We start from the raw sequence: 9,012 nt of genomic DNA, 5'->3' as shown, positions 1-9,012 counted from the left end.
GACCCAGCTATTCCACTGCTTAAAATACACTCCGAGAAAATGAGAACTAAGGCACAAAGAAAGACTTGTACACCTGTTGCAGACAGAGGGTCCCAAAGAATGGAATAATTTTATAATTATTAATAAAGACCGAATGTGATAGAGCAGAGAGCATAAAACAGGGGGCCAGCAGTTCTTGACTGAAGACCCCAAGCCAAGCTTCTCTGTATCTTTATTGAAAATTATCAGGAAGTAAATCACAAAAAGAAGTCAATGCAAATGAAGCCAATCTCTTTCTATTGAAAACCTTCTGCTTGACTCAGGAAGGAGGGGTTCATAAATGCAAGAATTTGGTTTACCTTTAACTATTAACCTTGATCCCTCAGGGTGAACTCTAGCTCAAGAAGTAACACTCCCTCTGTAGGGGGCCCCTTGCTGTCTCCTGTCTTTGCAGGGAACAAACAGCTCATTTTCTAGGATCTGCCACAAGAGAAATCCTAACTTGTAAATCTGTAATGCCTTCAATTCCTGAACAAGGGTTTTCATATAATATTTGGTATAAGTTTGGTTTCCCATACACACCAGTGTTAATAACAGCATTATTCTCCATCAGAAGAACATGAAAACAGCCCCGATGTCCAACCACAAAAAAATAGATTGAGAAATTATGGTACATTCATACAATGGAATACTACGCAGCATACAGTAGCAATGATTTTGTAAATTATTACCTACCTTGGGAGGGACTGGAGAACATTATGCTGAGTGAACTCAGTCCCACAAGGACAAATTTTGTATAAAACTATTATAGAATGAGTATAAGGATCCAAGGGTGGGGGAGGGTAGAGGCAGAGGGCTGAGGATGGGTAGGAGGGGGATTCATCATAGGGTCATACAATTTGATGAAGGAGTGAAGGAAATGGGAAAGATCCAATGTGAAAAACAATGTATTAGAAAACCAGTATAAAGAATAAAAAAATAATTTTAAAAAAGTAGCAATAAATCTGATGGGAATCGCTCGAAATTTTCTCATTTATTAGGTAAAAAATACACAAATTGCTGAAATTTGTAATTCTGGTAACCAGTAATATCATTGCTGAGATCAGATGGATCCTCCCAAAAGCAAAGAATATCAGAAGAATGTCTATTTCTGTTTTATTGACTATGCAAAGACATTTGACTCTATAGACAACAACAAATTATGGCTAACATTGATAAGAATGGAAATCCAAATCACATAATTGTGCTAATAATACAAAGTATATGCCTACACCAAGAAGCTGTTGTCCAAACCAAGTAAGAAAATATTGCATGGTTTAAAATCAGTCAGAGTGTACGTTCAGGGTTGAATTTTCCCTGTGTACCTATTCAATCCACATGCTGAGAAAATCCACAAAGAAACTAGAATCTATGAAGAAGAATGTGGCATCAGGTTTTGAGGAAGATTCATCAAAAACCTGCATTATGCAGATGACACAACTTTGCTCGATGAAAGAAAGGAGGATATGAAATGCTTGCTGTAGAAGATCAAGAACTACAGCCTTCGGTATGGATTACATCTCCACATCAAGAAAATAAAGGTCCTCAATACAAGACCAACCATCAACATTATGATAATTGAAGAAAGGATTGAAGCTGTCAGTGATTTAATCTTCCTTATATCAACAATCAACATACTTGGTAATAGCAGTCAAGAAATCAAGAGGTGTATTGTATTAGGCAAATCTCCTGTCAGGGACCTCTCCAAAAATTAAGAGTTCTAAGGTTAGTTTGAAGACTAAGGTGTCCCTGAGTCAGGCCATGATCTTCTCAATAACCTGCTATGCCTCAGAGAGTTGGACAATGAATAAAGGTAGGTTGAGGTGCTAGAGAGAATAGTACTGCATATCCCATGGTCTCTGGTGGCCTAGTGGTTAGAACCTGCAATGCAATCCCAAAGGAATATGATTTGAATCTACCAGCTGCTTTGCAGGAAAAAGATGGGTTCCCTTCTCATTCTATTAACTGCCTCTAAAAATTCATTGGAGGGTCAGTTATGGGTATTTTCTCACTTGAGAGAACAAATCAACATCAAGTCAAAAGAATACATAGATTGGACTTGAAGAAAGTGCAGCCAGAATGCTCTTTGGAGGAAAGAATGATGAAGCTTCATCTTTCATTATTTGGACATGTAGCAAAGTGAGGCTATTCCTAGGAAAGGGACATCATGTATGGAAAGACAGAGGGTCAGCAAAGAAGAGGAAGAAAACCCTAATGAGATTGACTGACATGCAAGTTTAGCAATGTATTTGAATGTGTCAAAGATGATATTGAATAGCCCCTAACAACAACAATTACTAGACTATTGAAAGACTAAAACCATGCACAATAGATCATGTTATTCAGTATTGTATTATTAATGGAGTTGTTGTCAGATGAGACTCTGAATATTGCATTATGGCACCAAGAAGCCAAAGCTAAAGGAAGAAATCAAGAAATTAAAGAGGTGAGCAGAAAATTTCAAAAGGCAGCTCAGGATGACAAAGCAAGATACTATAATGAAAGGTGCAAAGATCTGGAGTCAGAAAATCACAAGGGCTGAACTGACTCAGCATTCCTTAAGCTTAAGGAATTGAAAACCATATTCAAGCCAAGAGAGGTAATACTTAAAAATGCTTTGGGCAGAGTTTTAAATGATCCAAGAGCATTAAAAGAAGATGGAAGGAGTATACAGAGTCACTGTACCAGAAGGAGTTGACTGACATTGAAGATAAAATAACATATGAGCAAGAGCCTATGGTGATGAAGAAGGAAGTTCAAGTTACTCTGAAAGAATTGGGGAGGGGGGGGGCGGGAAATAGGCTCCAGGAGTTGACAGGATACCAATTGACATATTTCAACAAACAGACACTGCCCTGGATGTGTTCACTAAGTTGTGCCAAGAAATCTGGAGGACAACTACCTGGCCAACTGACTGGAAGAGATCAGTATTTGTTCCCATCCCAAAGAAAGGTGAACTGACAGGGTACAGGAATTATCAAAAAATATCATTAATATCACATGTAACCAAGATTCTGCTGAAAATTATCCAAAAACGACTGGAGCAACACACCAACAGAGAACTGCGAGTTGTGCAGGCTTGGTTTAGAAGAGGCCATGGTATTAGGGATACTAGAGCTAAGATTAAGGTGTTTCAGATTCAAGCCATGTTCTTTTCAAGAATTTACTATTTATCTGAGGGCTGGACAATGAATCAGGATGACGGAAAAAGAAAGGATGCCTTTGAATTGTGGTTTTGGAAAGAGTACTCACTATCCTAAGGACTGTCTAAAGGACAGACTGATATATCTTGGAAAATGTGCAACCAGAATGCTCCAGAGAAACAAGGATGAAGATCTTATCTACTATCTTTTGGACGTGTTACTAGGAGAGGCTCTTCCTTGGAATCATCATGCTTGGAAGTGTATGAGGTCAGCAAGAGAAGGGAAGATCCTCAACAAGAAGATTTAAAAATTTTTAATAATAAAGAATTTAAGTTTTGTGTATGATGTGATGAAATAAGCCAGTTTGCTTCCATAAAAATTTAGAGAACTGCAAAGCAGGAAGTTCTGTTTTGTCCTACATGGTTGCTTTGTGTCAGAATCAACTTGATGGCCAGTAGATTTTGGTTTTATTACTATGTTTAGTCTATGGATAAGAAACTGAGGTTAGATTATTTGATTAATATAACTTAAGCTCACATTCTTACTCATGAATTTCATATCTAAATTTATCCATCACATATTATTTAATTATTATAGGATCCTACACATAAATTAGTGTCTAAAAGTAAACATTTAGTAACGGAGTCTGATTAATGTCTCTGGTCAATTCCTATTGCTTACTCTAGTAAATGGCATAGAAAATTCAATATTTATGCTCTTAAAGTCAATCTATATGATGACACATGAAAGGGACAATGACTAAGGATGACAGAAGAATTGATGCCTTTGAACTATACTGTTGGAGGACAGCACTGAATATCCCATGGACTGCCAAAAGAACAAACAAGATATGCCTTAGAGAAGGTGCAGAGTCCTCTTTGGAGGCAAAGATTATGCAACATCATCTCACATACTTTGGGCATTTTTCAAAGAGAGGTTATTCCTTTTGTTGTTGTTGTTGTTTTGTTTGGTTGGTTTTTTTAATTAGTTTTATGAATGTTTACAGAGACTTAAGGTTTCCATTCATTCATTGTTGCACTTTTCTTCCTGCCCACCCCCTGCCCCCCAGTTCTCTCTTCTCTTTAAAAAGTAAAAGAAAAAAAATCTTTCTTTGTTATGCAATCCCTCCCCCCAAATATACTCCACTGTGCAGCCTTCATTCTGGACTCCTGTCATGACAATAATACTTAATCATATGTCCCTTTTAAACAGTTCTCTCCCTCATCTTTGTCAATGCAGTATACATTATTTGTCACATCTTTCTCAGTCTTTCCTCAACCCTGATGTCAGTACCATTTTACAACAGTGACCTTATGCAATATTTATTGTTTTGTGAATGAGATATTTCACTAGCATAATGTCCTCCAGGGTCACTCATTTTGTATAATATTTCATGAGTTTCTTGTTTTTCAGTGCAACATGGAATTCCATTGTATGAATATACCAGAGCTTCTCTATCCATTTTTTTGTTGATGGGCACTTAGGTTGTTTCCACCCCTTTGCTATTGTGAACAAAGCCACAATAAACATGGGTGTGCATATATCTGCTTGAGTGGCAGATATGGTTTCTTTAGGGTATATTCCAAGAAGTGGAATTCCTAGGACAAATGGTATTTCTATTTGCAACTTTTTGAGAAAGCGCCATACAGCCTTCCATAGTGGTTGCACCATTTTACACTCCCACCAACAGTGAATAAGGGTTCCCGTTTCGCTGCAACCTCGCCAACATTTGATGTTTGCTGTTCTGTTAAATTTTGCTATGCTTACTGGAGTGAGATGACATTTCATAGCTGTTTTTATTTATATTTCTCTTAGAACTAGGGATTTAAAACATTTCCTCATGTGCTTGTTAGCCATCTGAATGTCTTCTTTGGTGAAGTGTCTGTTCATGTCTTGTGTTCATTTTTCTTTTTTTTTTTCTGTGTTCGTTTTTCAGTTGAGTTATTTACCTTTATCTTGTTCTGGAGTTTGAGTATTTTATAAATTCAAGATTTAAAACCCTTATCTAACATGTCATTACCAAATATTTTTTTAAATGCTTGGGAGTAAATCTAACCAGAAGTACAAGGGATCTATTCAAAGAAAATGATAAAATATTACTAAAAAAAGCGACCTGGAGAAGTGGAAGAATATCCCTTGCTCATGGATAGGAAGACGCTTTACCACTTTTTTAGAAAGTGCTGATACAACCTTGGTTATATCATTTCACATTCCCACAAACAGTGAATAAGAGTTCCAATCTTTCCACATCCTCTCCAACATATGTTGTTTGCTGCCCTGATGAACTTTGTTATTGTTGCTTGGATAGATGCTATCTCATTGTTATTTTTATTTGCATCTGTGTAATAGCTAGGGATTTTGAATATTTCTTCATTTATTTGTTGGCCAAAAGACAACGGTCATTGCGTAAAACTGTACTATTGTTTTTATTAGGTTTATTTCTTTAATCCTCTCACTCTCTGATGTGCTTGAGTCCATTCCTACAGCTACTGTGTCAGTCATTTCACTGAGGATCTTCCTCTTTTTCATTGACCCTCACTTTATCAAACACAGTGTCTTTCTCGTGAATTGACTGCTCCTGCTAATGATCAAACAGTGTTTCATTCTGTTGTACATGGATCACAATGTGTCAGGAATGATTTGATATGTCTAAAAACATTTCCTTTAATGTGTTACTGGTGTGATTTTTTTATTATTATTAATTTCAATGAACATCTACAGAGATTTTCGACTTACATTCATTCATGGTTTCACTTTTCTCCCCTCCCACCCCACCCTCACCCCCAGTCCACTCCTCTCTTTGAAAAGCAAAAGAAAAACTCCTTCATTGGTACACAATCCCCTCGCACACTCCCACTCCCACCTCCACCCCGAGCAACCCTCATTCGGGATTTTTAATGTGGTCCCTTTAACCCCAATGCAATGATTTTTAGCAAAACATATGTATACATATACATGTACACATACACATATATAATAAAAACTCACTGTCAATAAGATTTTTAATAGAAATAGTGACTCTTTAATGATATGTTTATTGAATCATTGACCATATAATGGTCTCTATCTAACTTAATGTAATTAGAAAATGACCAAATGATGTTTAGGGTTACGTATAATCATTATACCCATTTAATCACTGGGGGGGAAAATGAGATGTATAAAGGTTAAACATTTTGTTCTTACTCAAAAACTCCAAATATAGAGATGGTATTTGAATTCCACCTACCCAAAATTTTAAATTATGCTTTAAAAAATAAATAGTCTAGCATTGTTGTTAGTTGTAATCAAGTTGCCTTCCACTTATGATGACTATATATAACTCACTCAGCTCATTGCCTTAAGTTGGGACTAACTAGTAGCTGACTCTCAGTAGGTTTTCTAAGACTATAAATCACAGGAAAGGACATTGTGCTTCTTTCTCCAGTGGAATCACTCATGGGTTTGAACTGACAGAGAGGCACCACCTCTAGTTAAGTAGCACAAATCCATATGGATTACACCATCAAGTATGTTGTTGTTTTGTTGTGTACTTTGGAGTCAGAACTGAAGCCACATACCTTTGGTTTCGCAGCACAATTCCTTACCATCTTCAAAATTGACATTGATATATTTGAATAGATTTTTGTGGTTTTAGTGGTGGTCTTAAGGATTTTCTTCATTTTTGCTGACTCTATACCAAATACATAGCTCTCTTCCAGTCAGTTGGCCAAGTGATTGTTCTCCAGATGTCTTGACACAAGTTGGTGAGCACATCTAGGGCAGCATCTGTTAATTGAAATACTTTAATTTGTATACCATCAGTCCCTGGGCCCTTATTTTTTTGCCAATTCCTTCAAAGAAGCTTGAACTCCTTCCTTCATCACCATGGCCTCTTGCTAATATGTTGTTTCATGAAATTCTTTTGTGTCTGGCAATTCATTTGGTACAGTGGCTCTGCATACTCTCTCCATCTTCTTTTAATACTTCCTGGATCATTTAATATTCTGCCTAAAGCATCCTTAAGTATAGCAACTAGAGGTTTGAATTTGTCTTCAGTTCCTTGAGCTTAAGAAATGTTGAGCAGGTTCAGTCTTTTTTATTTCCTGACTTCAGCTTCTTGCACATTGCATTGTAATATTTTACTTTGTCTTCCCACGCTGCTTTTTTAAATCTTCTGCGCAGCTCTTTAATATCTTGAATTCTTCCCTCTGCTTTGGCTTATAGGTGCTCTAGTGCAATACTGAGAGTCTCTTCTGACATCCATTTTGGTCTTTTCTTCCTCCTCTGTCTTTGTAATGCACTCTTCCTGGAGGGTACTCTTGATATCTTCCCACAACTCATCTTGTCTTTGCTCTTTGGTGTTTAAGGTCTCAAACCTGTTCTTGGAATGGCTTTGAAATTCAGGTAGGATAGACTCAAGGTCATATTATTGTTCCTGTGGATTTGACTTCACTTTCCGTAGCTTCAGCTTGAACTTGCATATAGATAGTTGGTGGTCTGTTCCACAATCAGCACCTGGCCTCGTTTTCACAGCTGATACTGAGGTTTCTCCAGTGGTTTTTGCCACAGATGTAATCAATCTGATTCCTATGCATACCATCAAGTGAAATCTATGTGTATAACCTGCATTTATGTTTCTTACAATACGTATTTGCAGTGAATAAGTCTTTGTGCAAAATTCAATCATTCTATCTCCAGCTTTATTTCTGTCTGCAAGTCCATGTTTTCCAAGTACTGATCCTTTTTCTCTCTTTCCAACATTTGCATTCCAGTCACCCATTATTATTAATGCATCTTGATTACATGCTTGATTGATCTCTGACTGTAAACGTTGGTAGAAATCTTCTATTTCCTCTTCTTTGGCTCTAGTTGTTGGTGCATATAGTGAATGATAGTGGTATTCACTGGACTTCCTTGTATGAGCATAGATATTATCCTGTCACTAACAAAATGCCCTAGATGTGCTCACCAAGTTGTGTCAAGAAATCTGGAAGACAACCACTTGGCCAACTGACTGGAAGAGATCCATATTTGTTCTCATTCCAAAGAAAGGTGATCCAACAGAGTGTGGAAATTATCAAACAATATCATAGATATCACATGAAAGCAAGATTCTTCTGAAGATTATCCAAAAATGACTGGAACAGCACATCAACAGAGAACTGCCAGAAATGAAGGCTGGGTTTAGAAGAGGTATGGTACTAGGGATATTGTAGCTAATGTTAGATGGATTTTGGATGAAAGCAGGGAGGACCAAAGGAATGTCTATTTTCATGTCATTGATTATGCAAATGTGTTTGACTAAGTGGATCACAACAAACTGTGGCAGACTCAGAGAAGAATGGGATTTCCAGAACATTTGATCATGCTAATGTGAAACCTAAACTTGGATCAGGAGGCAATTGTCAGAACAGAGCAAGGAAACACTGCATGATTTAGAACTGGGAACGGTGTATGCCAGGGATGTGTCCTATCTCCATACATTTTCAATCTATATGCAGAACACATTACCCAGGAAGCTGGGCTGTCTGAGGAGAAGTGTGGCATCAAGGTTGGAGGAAGACTCATCAACAATCTGCGTTATGCAGATGACACAACCCTGCTTTCTGAAACTGAGCAGGACCTGAATGCTTGCTGCAGAAGTCAAGGACTGTAGCCTTCAATATGGATTTTGAGGCTCAATATAGAGAAAACAAAAATTCTTACCCCTGGGCCAATTGGCAGCATCAGGATGGATGGTGAAGAGCTTGAAATTGTTAACAGCTTTAGTTTGCTTGGCTCCACAGTCAACACTCTTGGCACCAGCAGCCAGAAAATTAAAAGATGTATTGCGATGGGAAAGTCTGCTGTTAGGGACCTCTCCAAAGTA

This window comes from Elephantulus edwardii, unplaced genomic scaffold, assembly GCF_000299155.1.
Source record: "Elephantulus edwardii isolate Elephantulus edwardi_28Jun2011 unplaced genomic scaffold, EleEdw1.0 scaffold00230, whole genome shotgun sequence".
NCBI lineage: Eukaryota > Metazoa > Chordata > Mammalia > Macroscelidea > Macroscelididae > Elephantulus > Elephantulus edwardii.
Note: the sequence above shows the minus strand (reverse complement) of the source record.